The 15507-nt window shown below is 30.8% G+C and overlaps 1 long non-coding RNA gene across 1 annotated transcript in view; it reads right to left on the minus strand.

Moving 5' to 3' along the window:
• Positions 1-312: 312 nt before the first annotated feature.
• LOC141502119 (uncharacterized) overlaps positions 313-15507 on the minus strand; it is a 264749-nt gene continuing 249554 nt past the window's right edge. The window contains exons 6-9 of the long non-coding RNA XR_012472411.1: positions 10612-10680; positions 8403-8491; positions 5618-5686; positions 313-1233 (exon numbers count right to left, since the gene is read on the minus strand). This is a non-coding gene — a long non-coding RNA (uncharacterized LOC141502119). The remainder of the gene's footprint in view (positions 1234-5617; positions 5687-8402; positions 8492-10611; positions 10681-15507) is intronic.

The raw sequence follows: 15507 nt of genomic DNA on the forward strand, positions 1-15507 counted from the left end.
AGTTGACGTGCAACTTCTAAAAACTGTCTGTTCAGATTCTTTGAATGGTTTGTATTCTTAAAAATTTGACTCAGTTCTCTGTATATTTGAGAAATGAGACCTTTATCAGAGCCATAGTTTGGATATTGCTTCATTGTCTCTAGTATTTTTTGGCAAGATGCAATTTCCTTCCTATCTCTTTTAATTAGCTTTATTTTTGCTTTTACTTCTTCTGTTATCATGTTTTCTACCTCTGCCTTTTTATTCAATTTAAGCTGGAGCATAAAAGTATCTTCTTCAGTCTTTTATCATTATTTTTATATATTTCTCTGCTTCAAGTATGTTTCTTAAGCTACAAATTGTGAAATTCTAATTTTTGATCCACTTTCTACTTTCCACTTTCATTTTACAAGAGTTCCATTCATATTCACAGTTATGATCACTACCTGTGTGTTTTCCTCCACCCCAGTCTTCCTTCTGTATGCCTACTCTATCTCATTTTGCCCCTTTCCTCCTCACCAGAATTTTTCTTTCTGTCTACTACCTCCCCTGCTCTGACTTACCTTCTATCAGTCCCCATCTCTCATTTACTTATTATCCTCCCCTCTTACTTCCCCATCAGGTAAGATAAATCTCTATATTCAGCTTAATATATATATTATTCCCTCTTTGAATCAATACTGATGAGAGTACAGTTCAAGTAATGCCCATTTCCTAGCCTTCAATCTTTCCCTCTATTTTAATATGTTTTTCATGCCTCTTCACAGGAAATAATTTACCCTCATTTTCCCTCTCTCTTCCTTTTGTACCTATTGTACTCCTCTTTCTCATGTCTTAATTATTTTATGTCATTCCCTCAAATTCACCTTATACCATATGGATATATTCCCCTACCTAAACTATTAGTGATATCATTTTTAAGAATTCCTTCCAGTAAACTATTAGTGATATATTTTTAAGAATCATAAGTATCTTCTTCCCAAGTAGGGATGCAAACACTTTAGCTCTTTTTGAATCCCTTATATTTTTCTTTCACCTTTTTTAAACCTATTTATACTTCTCTTGGTTCTTGATTTTGAAGGTCAAACTTTTGATTTAATTCTTATCTCCTTATTAAAGCTTGAAATTCTTCCAATTTGTTGAATGACCATTTTTCCCTTGATGTATTATCCTTAATTTTGCTGGATAAGTAATTCTTGGTTGTAGTCCTAGTTCCTTTGTCTTCCAGAATATCATGTTCCATATCTCTAGTTCCTGATATAGGAAATAATTGAAGGCAAAAAAGAGAAGGTAAAAGAAAAGGCAATAGTAGTGAATGAAATAGATAGTGTCATGTAAATAATGAAGATGAACTTGAACATTCTTGAGAGATAGTGGAGGTTAGAATGACCTGTCATGCTATGATGCATGAGGCTACCAAGAGTCAAGCATGACTGAGCAACTGAACAACAACAACAACAACAACAAGAAGAACACCTGATATCTGTGGGGCAGTAAAATCACTGTTATTTTTCAAATTCTTATATATCATTAAAGATCTATGATTTAATAAGTATTCTTCAACAATTCATCCAGGCTTTAATGTAATATTCAAAGCTGAAAAGTCCTCTTTGAACTTGAATTGTACTTGAAATAGTTTCAACTTAATAGGATCTGCCAGAGATTATGCTCTGCTGGTAGAGACTGTGAAAAAGAATACTATTTAAAAAAGAAAAAATAAAGATAATATGATCATATGTATGATATAACTATGGATACATATATTTCTGTCTATATATTAATCTTTAATTGTAACATTCTTTAGAGTAATTAGAAGGGAAGCAGAAAATTGAGGGAGGGAAATTTTCATAGGCAATCTCACAAATAGCATATGATTTTGAAGGAATTCTGCTATTATATAAGAAATGACAAGCTGCTTGATTTAGGAAAAAAATATGGAAAGACTTGGACCTATGAAGAAAGATGCTATATACCTCCATAGAAAGAAATGAGACTTCCAGAGAGAGGCCAAGATGATAACACAAAGCTAGCATGCTCCAGGAGCTTTTCCCTACATAATTTACATAGATCTTAAAGTTACAGATGCCACTAAAAAAAGAGCAAAACAAGTTCTCAACTCAATATATCATGGATGATATTCAGTAAAGATCTGTCTGTTCAGGGGTAAAAGGAACTATAGCCCAGCATAGGTAGGAGAGTAGGAAAGACAGCAGGAGGCTCTTAACCCCAGCAAAGCCCAAGTTCTGGCTAAGCTAGACAGTAACCTAGGTGTCAGTTTGGCTAGATAGCAGGCCAATGAGGAGGATTCCAAACCCAGACAAAGTTTAAATTCTTGGAATGCTGAAACAATTGACTGGACTGGGTTGGGGACAAACCACTACATAGGCAAAGCCTGGGCATAAAGGAGGAAAGAAAACTCAGCACAGGCAATGCCTTGGGTAACACCCTGTCAAGTGATAAGCCAGGGACCAGAAACCCAGCCCCAGCACAAAAATCTCAGGTCTATAATCCCTGTACCCCAGGAGCAGAGCTTAACTATCAAAATGAGCAAAAAACAAATAGTAAGTTACTATACAGATAGGGATGATAAAACTGCCATCTCAGAAGAAAACAGTGACAAATTAACTACATGGAAAGGTTCAAAGGAGTTTATTAATTGAACTCAGTTCCAACAACTAATGAAAGAGCTTAAAATGGATTTTAAAAACCAAGAATAAAGGAAGAAGGAAAAATGGAGAAAAAATGATAGCCATGCAGGAAAATTATAAAAATTGATTGAAGAAATTATAGTTGATTCCATTAAATGTAAAAATGATCAACTGGAAGAAGAGTGTAACTCATCAACAAATAAAATCAACTAAATGGAAAAGGAATATAACTTATCAAAAAAGTAAAATGAACCAACTAGAAAAGGAAAAACAACCCATTTAAAACTAAAATAAACCAACTGGAAAAGTTAACAGAAAATGTAATTGAAGAAAATAAAGCCCTAAAAATCAGAATTGAACAAATGGAAGCTAATGACTCTATGAGACACCAAGAATCCATCAAACAAATCAAAAGACTGAAAAAAATAGAAGTAAATGTAAAGTACCTTTTAGGTAAACAATTGACCTGGAAAATAAATCCAGGAGAAACAAGTTAGCCTAGATAAAAAAAAGAGTATGGAAAATATCTTTTAGCAAATTTTCATGGAAAATTGTCCTAATATTCTAGAACAAGAAGACAAAATTGTCCTTGAAAGAATACAAGAGGGTTGAATATAGTTGAAGGGATTGTACTTAGAGAATACAGGTATAAATGAGTCATGAAAAAATGCTGATTAGTTTTCCTATTGAGACAGAGTAAAGGAGAGTGCTTAGAGAATCTATACATAATTAAATAATGAAGTGATCTTACTTTATTAGATACTTTAGTTAAGGAGCATTGTAGTACAATAGAGATAGAGGGTGAGTGTGTCCTTAAAAGAGTTGGACATAAATAGATCATGAAGTAATCTTGCATTATTCCATTGCTAGTTAACAAGAGTTATAGTGCTGTATTTGGAGAACTACAGGGACAGAGAGAGAGAGAGAGAGAGTATGTGACCAATATTTTAAGTTGAGGAAGGTTGGAGTGCTATGGTTGGAGTGTCTTAAGGACAAAGGGAGAGAGTATACCCAATACTTTTATTGGGGAAAGTTGTAGTAATAAAGTTGAAATGCTATTGGCACAGAGGGAGAGTATACTTAGAGCTACTGGACATGAAAAGATCATGAAGTAATTTTGATTTGGTTGATGCTTTAGCAACAATTGGAAGGATATGCTTAGAAGGTGGGGAATAAATGTTTCATGAAATGATTTGACTTTGCATGATATTTTGACTCATGAGGATTGTGTGTCCATGGAAAGTACTTGAATAAAGGATATTGTATAAACTGACTACAATTTGATATGATTTATGACTGTTAAGAAGTATTAATGGGACAAAAGAGGAGAGTGTACTTAGACAGCGACTATGGGACAAAGTTACTTATCAAACAAGCAAGCAAGCAACCTTGAGAAAGTTATTTCCATCAGGACAGATTCAAGAAGTATATTTTGACAGAGGGGTTACAAGTACAAGACAAAGCTAAAACAATAGAAACATGAAATGAAGGATGATAATGGGAGAAGGCTATTAGAGGATAAATAACACCACATGAAGAGACAAAAAGGTATATTATAGTACAAGAGGAAAAGAGAGGGTATGAACACTGTGTAAATCCTACTCTCAAGAGATTTGGCTCAAAGAGGGAATAACATACATTCACAATTGGATTTAAAAATCTATCCTAGCCAACCAGGAAGTTGCAAGGGGGGAGTGAAAGAAAAGGGAAGAAAGGACTGATTAAAGAGAAGGTGACAACTAAAGTTAAAATTTTAAAGAAAAGTTAAAGGCGAAAGGGAGTAAAACCTTGGTAAAGAGGCATAAGAGAAAAGGTTGGAGAAAAGTATAATTGGGTAAAGACAGCATGGAGAAAAATACAGAATCAATCATCTTAACTATAGATGTGAATGAGATGAAATCTCCCATAAAATGGAAACAGATAGCAGAATGAATTAAAAACCAGAATCCTTCAATATGTTGTTTACAAGAAATACATTTGAAGCAAAGAGATACACTCAGAGTAAAGATAAAAGATTGGAGCAGAATATATTGTGCTTCAGTGGAAGTAAAAAATTCAGGGATAGCAATCCTGATCTCAGATAAAGTAAAAGCAAAAATAGATCTCATAAAAAGAGATAACTAAGAAAACTACATTTTCTTAAAATTCACCATAGACAATGAAACTATTTCATTATTAATCATATATGCAACAAGTGGTATAAGAATCAAATTCTTAGAGGATAAGTTGAATGAATTACGGGGAGACATGGAGGGCAAAACTATAATAGTGGGGGACCTCAATCTCCCTCTCTCAGAATTAGATACATCTAATCACAAAATAAAAAAAAAGAAGGAAGTTAAGAAGGTAAATAGAATCTTAGAAAACTTAGATATGATAGATCACCGGAGAAACCTGAATGGAAATAGAAAGGACTTTTTCTCTGTAGTACATGACACCTATACCAAAATTGATCATGTATTGAGGAAAGACATATAATAAATGTGATTCTCAGATCATGATGCAATAAAAAATTAATTGTAACAAAAAGTCATGGAAAGATAAACTAAAAATCAATTGGAAAATAAATAACTTAATTACAAAGAATAAGTGGATCAAACAACTAATCATAGAAATAATCGACACTTTCATGCAATAAAATGACAACAATGAGACAAGATACCAAAATTTATGGGATGCAACAAAAGCAGGTTTTTGAGGGAAAACTTCATATCTCTATGTACTTATATGAATAAGAGGAAGAAGAGATCAATGAACTGGGCATGCAACTAAAAAAGCTAGAAAAAAGAGGAAATTAAAAATTCCCAATTAAATACCAAATTAAAAATTCTGAAAATCAGAGGAGAAATTAATCAAATTGGAAACAAGAAAACCATTGCCCTAATAAATAAAACTAAGAGTTTGTTTATAAAAACAATAAAATATATAAAATATGAATAAAAAGAAGAAAATCAAATTGCCAGTATCAAAAATGAAAAGGATTAACTCACCATTAATGAAGCAGAAATAAAATAGAATATTCATAACTTGTCCAACTGAATGCCAATAAATGTGACAATCTGAGAGAAAAGAAAGAATACTTACAAAAATATAAACTATCCACATTAGCAGAAGAGAAAATAAAATACTTAAATAATACTTTCAGAAAAGGATATCGAAGAAACTATCAATATACTCCCAAAGGAAAAAAATCTCCAGGCGCAGATAGATTTACATGCAAATTTTACCAAGCATTCAGAGGAACAATTAATTCCAATTCTACATAAACTTTTTAAAAATAGAAGAAGATGGAGTCCTGTCAAATTACTTTTATGACACCAATATGATGTCGATAACAAAACCAGGAAGAGCAAAACAGATGAAAAAAATCTCCCTAAAGAACATTGAAATCTTAAATAAAACTTTAAGAGATTAAAACAAATTATTACTAGGATAATACACCAAGATCAAGTAGAATTTATACTAGGTAGGCAGTAATGGTTCAATGTTAGGAAAATTATCAACATAATTGAACACATAAATTACAAAACCAATAGAAATCCTATGATTATCTCAATAGATGCTGAAATAGCCTTTGACAAAAACAATATCAATTTCTATTAAAAATCCTAGACAGTATAAGAATAAATGGAGTTTTCCTTAAAATAGCAAGCAGTATTTCTAAAAAAATCAAATAAGATTCCAATAAACTAGGATCATGTCCAATAAGATCAGGGGTGAAACAAGGATGCCTATTATTACCAGTTCTATTCAATATAGTACTAGAAATGTTAACTTCAGCAATAAGAGGGAAAAAATTATAGGAATTAGAATTGTCAATGAGAAAGTAAAACTTTCACCCTTTGTGGGCAATAAAATGGTATACTTAGAGAACCCTAGAAAATCAACTAAAAAACTTCCCAAAACAGTGAACAACTTGAGCAAAGTTGCAGGATATAAAATAAACCCATGTAAATCATCAGCATATATATATATATATATATAGTCAAGAGATAGAAAGAGAAATTCTGTTTAAAGTAACTATAGACAATATAAAATACATCGGAATCTAACTCCCAAGATAAACCCAGAAACTATATGAACACAATACAAAATACTTTTCACACAAATAAAGTCAGACCTAAGCAATTAGAAAAATATCAATTGCTCATGATTAGACCAAGTTAATACAATAAAAATGACAATTCTATCCAAATAAATTATGTATTCAGTGCCATATCACTCAAACTAGCAAAAATCCTTTTTTTTTTACAAAACTGGGGGGGGGAAGTAATAAAATTTATCTGGAGCAACAAAAGGGTCAAGAATATCAAGGGAATTGATGAAAAAAATACAAAGAAAGGTGGCCTAGCTATACCACATCTAAAACTATATCATAATATGACAGTCATCAAAACTGCCTGGTACTTGTTAAGAAATAGTGTAATGAACCAGTGGATTAGAATAGGTACAAAACAAAGCAGTAATAAATACTATAGTAATCTACTGTTTGACAAACATATAGATTTTACCTTTTGGGATAAGAATTCACTATTCAACAAAAACTACTCAGAAAATAGTATGGCAGGTGGCATTAGACATTTTCCATACCCTGTGTCCCTTTATCATGTTTTTCTATTGGCTTATAAGCAAAAGTCTATGCTATTTTGTATGCTTTTCATTGTGGTATATATATATAATATATATAATATATATGTATATTATATATATATGTAAAGAAATACTATTGTATTGTAAGAACTGATACAAGTGATTAATGAAAAGAAGCATAGGTAAATTGCTATGAACTGAGACAGAGTGAATTAAACAGTCAAGAAAACTAAATAAATAGTAATATAAATAATTACATTTACATTGCTGTAAATGGAAAAAATCTTCCACCAAAAAATAAAAAAATGAATGTAAGAAAATTATAGAGTTCAAGAAGGATTCATATGAAGAGATGTAGCAAAAGCCCTTAACCTACTCCTTGATAAAAGTGTGAGGCCCACAGGTATTATACATTCCACAAGTTTTCAGACTTTCTCAATGTAATAAACAATTATATATTTTTCCCTCTAATTCTCCTCCCCACAGTTTGTCATAAGAATGATTCTTGGGGAGTGTAACATATTTATACATGGGATACTTTGCTAATACAAAAAATCAGAAAACATCAATGAAAAGATTTTTAGGGATAAACAATTTCACTTCTCAATTGAAAAATGGTCAAAGGATATGAACATGGAAGTTTCAAATGAAGAAATTAAATTTTCACATAAAAAAGGTTCCAAATCATTAGTGATTAAGAGAAATGCAAATTAAAACAGTTATGAGTTACCACCTCACACCTTTCAGACTGGTCAAGATGACTAAAAGGGAAATGATCAATGTTGGAGAGTTTGTGGTAAAATTGGGACATTAATTCATTGTTGATGGAGTTAGGAACTAATCAAACCATTCTGAAGAACACAGAACTATGCCCCAAAAGCAATAAAATTGATCATACCATTTGACCCAGAACTACCAATACTAGGCCTATATCCAAAAAAAATCATAAAAAATGAGAAAAGTCCTATGTATTCAAAAATATTTATAACAGCTCTTTTGTAGTGGCAAAGAATGGAAATTGAGAAGATGCCCATCAATTGGGGAACGGCTGAATAAGTTCTGGTATATGAATGTTTTATTACTCTATAAGAAACCATGAGTGGTCAGACTTTAGAGAAGCATGGAAAGAATTACATGAATTGACGCTGAGAGAAGGGAGCAGAATCAAGAGAACATTATACTCACTAACAACAACATTGTGAGTTGATCAACCTTGATGAATGCAGCTGCTCTCAGCAGTTCAGAGACCTAGGACAACCCTGGGAGATCTCATCCTGAGGAAAACAAAATAAAACAATAGCAACAACAACAACAACAACAAACCCCAGAATCTAATTGGATATTATTTTCCCTTTTTTAAAACATATCTTATTTTTTCCTTTCTATCCCATGACTTTCTTTCTTTTTCCTTAGACCTAACTCCTCATACACAAAATGAATAATATGTAAACAGGATCAACACAAATGAACATGTATAACTTTTTCTAGATTGCTCGCCACTGTGGGGAGTGGGTTGGAAAGGGAAGGTGTTAGAAAAAGGTGTAACTTAAAAATGTACAAGTGGATGAATGCTGAAAAACTTTTATAACTTATAAATAATAAAAGAAAATATAAATTAAAAAATAGAATAAACAATTTATCTATATAACTGGCTTCCTATAGTCCCTTCAGAATTATAAAATTGGTAGTAGCTGAAAAACTAGAACAGCTTTGGAGAAATGTTCTTCCAAGTAAACCCACTTTCTGGGTTCCAAATAATTATTAAACTTATTTATTATAGCCTGATAATTTCTACTTAAATAGTCTTCTAATAAACTTGTAAACCTGATTCACCCTTATGAAATTAAATTCTATAAACAAGAGTTATAAAAAGAACAACAATTAGACTACTTATAGTTCATTCAGAAGTTGAGAATTTTAATCTTCATATAGCATTTCTTCTTTTATCTTTCTCTGAATCCTATACATGATATAGCTATACAATCCATAGGTAAGGGAGAAATCAAACTTTGTAAGTAAGTAAATAAGTTCTTTTATCTTGATATTATCAGAGAGGGACATCAAACAGAAAAAAATCCTTTTCATTTAGAACTCAAAAACAAGATACAAAATGAATTTTCTAATGTTTAAAACTTGCTACAGTATTAAACTTCATTTTTATAGTTAACAACTCTCTAGTATTTTTCTAATTTGAAAATTGGAGTTTTAACCATGAAAATAGATCACATTGTGCATTTAAATGTTTTTTCTTCAAATTTTTTTACACTGCTGAAAACCTATGGACAACATAAACTTCAACAAATTGAGATCTTGTTTCTAAAGCTAAATGGTTTAAGTTTATTGACTTTAAAGATTCATTATATAGTTCTATAAAGGACTATATTTCTGATTAACATGAAGAGCACACATATTTTTTAATGTATATAGCCCCAGATATAGTCATTAAAAAGTTTCCTGACAACCAAAATTATTTTACATTTGAGAGTCTCAATTCAACTTGAGACTTATGTCTTAAGATAGGTTGTAAAGTATATCTAAGTATGTAAAGTGTATAAGTAAATAGTAAAGTCTATTTCTAAAAATATCCAAATTATATATATATATATATATATATCAATCAGCTATCTGTGAATATTCAAATGAACAACGATTTCTTAGATTTTTTTCATTGTTTTTACCAGAAATATATAAATCTTACAAAGTTATTAATGCAACTACAGTTATCACAAAAACATTTTAGATCTCCTAGGAAAGACTGGAAAGTCAACCACCTGCTCCCTAGTTCTGTATTAGAATCAATCTAATACTTTTCTTTTCCCCCAAAGTGAAGGGTTTTTTTTTCTTATAAGAGAAAAATTTTTTATATTTTTATCAAATTACATATGTGTCCTATCCTGTCTTGATATTTAAATTATATTTATTGTTATATTTTATCATATTGTGTTATATTATTTATATAATATGTTATATAATAAATGATGCCATCTTTGAGAGTAAGTACACTATCTTCATTGTCATTCAAAAAAGATGTGATATATACAATCTCATATATAATTACATAACTATTTTTAAAATGAGTGATGAAACAAATAAGCTTAAGAATTATTTTTTTTACTTATTACCCAGTAAAAGAAATTTTGTGAGATAAGTAATAGACACAAATTCAGAACTGTACAAAATAAAAACAAAAAGCAATAGGTTATTTATCCTTGTACTACAGTGTAGCAATTCAGAAGTATTTGCTATTTGTCTCCTATCACTGAGAAAATTGCTAGGCAAGAAGGATACTTCTGTAATAAATTAAAGTCTAATTCCTTAAATCAAGCTTAAAGTCACAAACTTATCCAGTAAATTCCATTAGCTTGGTTGATTTCAGGTAAAAAATCATAAATACCTTGTTGAAGTCCACATAATTCACCAGGTAAAAAAGCCAGACTCAGAATCAAACATATGGGAAACACTTCTGTTTAGAAAGGAAATATCACAATGATGAAACTAAAGTCAAGAAGTTCCCACCATTACCTTCATAAGGTTTTCTTTCTAGTCATTAATTCTAGCAGCAGTAGTTCTAGAACTCTACTCTGAGCAGTTTTTTTTTCATATTCTTTGAATGGTAAATTGATGACTCAAGAAAAATCTTTATCTTGATTAAAAACTCAGAGCAAATCAAGCTATAGTTTCATATTCTAGTGATTAAAGTTTAAAACAAGATCCAATTGTTTTTCATGTTGCAATATTGGAAAACATGTAGTAATTAACAAAAACATTTGCAGGTAGTTTTTATTGAGTACATACAAGACCTTTCCAGACCATTCATTCTTAATTTTACCTTTCTTGTTCAAACTCATTCCAATGTAAAAATTCAATTAAGAAGAAATTTTAAACTATTCACATATTGTGAGTTTATAAAGTAATTCAAAATTCATACAAAATAAAGAAATAACATATTTGTCACTTTTAGCCTGAATATATAATAGTAAAACTAATTAGCTCAAAGATACAATTTTAATACATTTTAATGCATAATTCCAATAGATATTTCACAATTTACAAAATAACTACCAAATAATTAATTATATATAAATTATTCATTGCTATTTCCTACTAAAGACCATGAGAATTTGAGGGGAGAAATACCTGCTTTCTCTAATCTAAGAAAATGGGATTTGTAAGTACACCTGAAAAATCCATTCTAACTTATCACATGCAATATTTAACAGGAAAAGCATCCTGATATCCAGATTTTTAAAATTATTACATTGGAGGTACAAATTAAAATAAATTCTTATATGATCGTTCCCCAAAATCAAAAAGGCAGAAATTAAGCATACAAACACAATATCATGAATTTAAAATAGATTTCAAACAAGCTTATTTCCAAGAAAATTATATTAATATAACTGAGTGAATTTATGAATCATCTTGACAAAAAAATCATTTTTCTGGGTAAGTAGCTATATTCTACATCATGCATATTGAATCCAGCATAGAGGAATTAAAACTCAATCACACTCAGTGATTCCAAAGTAGCTCATATTCTTGTACTGTATAAATATTTTACCTTTATGCCAGATTTCAAATGTATTTTCCATCAAAACTGTTTCATTTATGCAAGATCAAATATCATAATAATTCTAAGAAAATTAAAAATAAAACAACTCACTTTAAACAAAACTGTATGCAATGTTTGTTTTCAAGTTCCTTTCTAAAAGGCTGCTCAGGATAGAGAGGTAAATTTCAGTTTATAAAGAAAATGAGTCTCCTTAAATTTTTGCAAAAAAGAAAATGACTTATTTAGCATAGTTAATACAGTACAGATGAAAGAAAAAGGAACTTTATCAGATAAGATAAAGTAAAATGGAAAGACATTAATATTTTTATGCCAAATTTTGACTACAATCTGAAACATGAAAATTGCAACATGATTTTATATTCCTTCCATAAAGATATGAATATGACTTTCTATTTGTTCTTCAAAGACAGAAATTTTGGATTAAATTTTAAATTGTTCACTTGTTAAATATGAAAACTCGAATAGAGTTCTGCTCAATTAAAATTGTGCTATGATTCCATCTCTTTTCTATATCAATGAGAACATCTAAATAACTGAGATAAAACTCAAATACAATGAGTCATCTCAAAATTAAGTATAACAAGCATTTCTTACTCTCAAAACCCAGTAGAATATTTCGGTCTTTTAAAACTATTAATTCATGGAAAATTAATTTTCTGTCACTTGATTTCTGCAGAGAGAAAATATTTTCGATCTCACTTTTCCCTCTCCTAATACAGTCTTAACTAGGACAGAATAAGGAGCATGAGGATGAAGAAAAAAGTACCCAGACTTTTTCCTATTTTTTAAAAATCTCAGAGAGTCAGTGGAAGATAGATTCTACATTAGACTAGCAATCATCATAGACAATCCCAGTGTTTTGAATATGAAGCTTCAGAAATTAATATGTCCAATTTCCAAATTTCCCCCCAGAATCAATTATTTCATGTTCTAACCACTTCAAGAGTTTATTAAATTTTCTTTTTCTCACAGTTTCAACAGACTGGAGCTCTATCAGGAGTAATTTATTTTTGAAATCAACCAAAAATTGCCACAAACTAGAACTATCTGATCACTGACCACTTAATAAAGAGTTGAGATTTATGACAGATTTTAATTAGAACATTGAAATAGCACAGCGTAATGCCAACGCAAAAGCAACCAGACAGATAAATTAACCTGAGAAATGACCCAATATAGAATTGAGATGTATGTCAGATGTGTGTTTTTTCACCTAAGCACATTAAATTATCAGGGATAACAAATGTGATTTCTGACTACTCAAAGCAAAGTTTCACCTCAGCTTTTAATCTAGAACAAGCCAAAACTCCCCAAGAATTTAGAAAAGCAGGGTAGTCAAGATAATACTTTGTTTCTAATTTTTATAAAAAGTGCTATTATAACAATTTAATACATGTGATATTTTTCTAATTGATGATTTCTTTGAGCAATAGAGTTTCTAAATCAAAGAATAGGAACATTTTAATCACTTTGACTACTTAATTCCAAAGTATTTTCCAAAAATGCTGTACCATTTCATGGTTTATCAACAAAATATTGATGTCTCTGTCTTTTCACAACTCTTCCAAAATTACCTATTGTGATTATGGCAATTTTTGGCAATTTTTAGGGTGTGAGGTGAAAACTCCAAGTTGTTTTGATATATATTTCTATTGCCACTATTTGGGATTTAGAGTATTTTTACATGAATGTCAATGCTTTTCGATCATCTTTTGAGGATTATTTGTTCATATCCTTTGACTTTTTATCTATTTGAGGTTCACTTATAATTAAAAGAAAAAATAGCATATTTAAATAGCACTATCTTAGAAAAAGAAATTGAAAAGAAAATAAATGAGTTCCCTAAGAAAAAATCCTTGAATCAGATGGTTTTGTGAATGAAATATACTAAACATTTAAGGAACAATTAATCTCATAGTATATGAACTATTTTCAAGATAGGTTAAAAAGGAGTCATAGTTACCATTGTATTTTATTATAAAATTTAGTTTTGATTCTTAAACAAGGGAGAGAAAAAACAGAAAATTATAAAACAATTTCCCTAATGAATATCCATTTAAAAAGTTAAATAAAATGCTAACAAGAAAAATTACAATAATAAATCACAAAGACCATAAACTATGACTGGGTATGATTTATTCCAGGAATGCAGAGATGGCTTAATATGACCTTATAAATGACACAAATAGCAAAAATAATATGATTATCTCAATAGATGAGGGGAAAAGCTTTTGACAAAATACAGCTTCCAATCTTATTAAAGCCACTAGAAAACATTGAAATAAATCGAACTTTCCTTAAAATGATAAGTAGAATTCATGTAAAACCAAGAGCAAGAATTGAAATGAGAATAAATGGAAATTACCTAAAAGTTTGCCCAATAAATTAGAGATGAAAGAAGGATGTCCATTATCATTTTATTATTTCAATATTATTCAAAAATACTATCTATAGTGTTAAAAAAATACAAAAGCGAAGGAACAAAAATAGACAATGATGAAAAAAACTATCACTCTGAAGATAATATGAACCCTAAAGGAATCAGTTAAAAAGACAAATTGAAATATCAACTTCAGTAAAGTAGCAGAATAGGAAATTCCACATACTATCAACAATATATTGGAGGAAGCAAAAGAGAAATCTCATTTAAAATAACTGCAGACAAAATAAAATAATCCAGAATCAGCCTCCTGAAGCAAAATAAGAAACTATATAAGCACAATTACAGAGCAACTTTTCAAGCAAATTATGACAGGTCTAAACATTTGGAGAAAGTTGCTTTTTGAGCTCTTTGAAGAAGTTAGTTTTTTTTGGCAGGGAGAGGCTGGGGATTGGGGAGGGACTGACACTGATTCATATTTCTTTGAAGCTTCACTTGTAATCATTTTGACATGGTAAGATTCTTTTGTTTTTTGCTTATTTTTCCAGTTTATTTCATTACTTTATGTTAAAGTTGTCATCACATATGTCCTTTGTGTTAAAGTTGGTCTCTGCTCCTGGATTGGAGAGAGCACCATATTAAAGTATTTCTGCTGGGGTTTGGTGCCTTGCTGCTGACTAATGTGGTGGACCTTATTGGTAGCTTGTGTCAGGTTGGGTCATTGCTACTAGTTTATACCAGACATGGGATTTAACTTTGGGCTTGCCCCGGGTTTTGGGATCTTGCTACTGGCCCCTTGGGCTTAGCCTATGCTGAACTGTGCTCCCCTCCTACCCAGTGATAAATACCTTCCCTCCTCACTTTCCAAAATGTCTTAGATTGAAAAAATGTTTCATTGCTCCAAATTTGGATTTGAGGCTTTATTCCCAGTTATTAAGAAGGGAATTTGGGAAAGGCTAGGAGAGTATCTGCTTTATTCCATTCTCTTGATTCTAGAAATCCTGAAAGTGGCATTTTCCCAACCCAGGTCTATGGTACTTGGGTAACAGCCAACTGGAAGTTCAATGTGATGGCCTGTTAGCTTTAAAGATATCTATGACATTAACAACAGTACTAGGAACAATCCTTGCCTAGAGTTGTTCAAGGGACTGAGCATATAGTTAGAAAGATATTACAAAGATCCCCTGTGCCTGCACTGGGTACAGTGGGACTAGACACCATCTGGCATTTCCCTTACACATTATTCAGTTCTGGGTTGCAGTTTTAGGATAGAAAGGAATGTTTTTGGTTGGCCATAATGAAGTAGGGACCCTACCTCAATATGAGTCAGAATTCTA

Source organism: Macrotis lagotis, chromosome X (genome assembly GCF_037893015.1).
Source record: "Macrotis lagotis isolate mMagLag1 chromosome X, bilby.v1.9.chrom.fasta, whole genome shotgun sequence".
In the NCBI taxonomy this organism is placed as follows: Eukaryota; Metazoa; Chordata; class Mammalia; order Peramelemorphia; family Peramelidae; genus Macrotis; species Macrotis lagotis.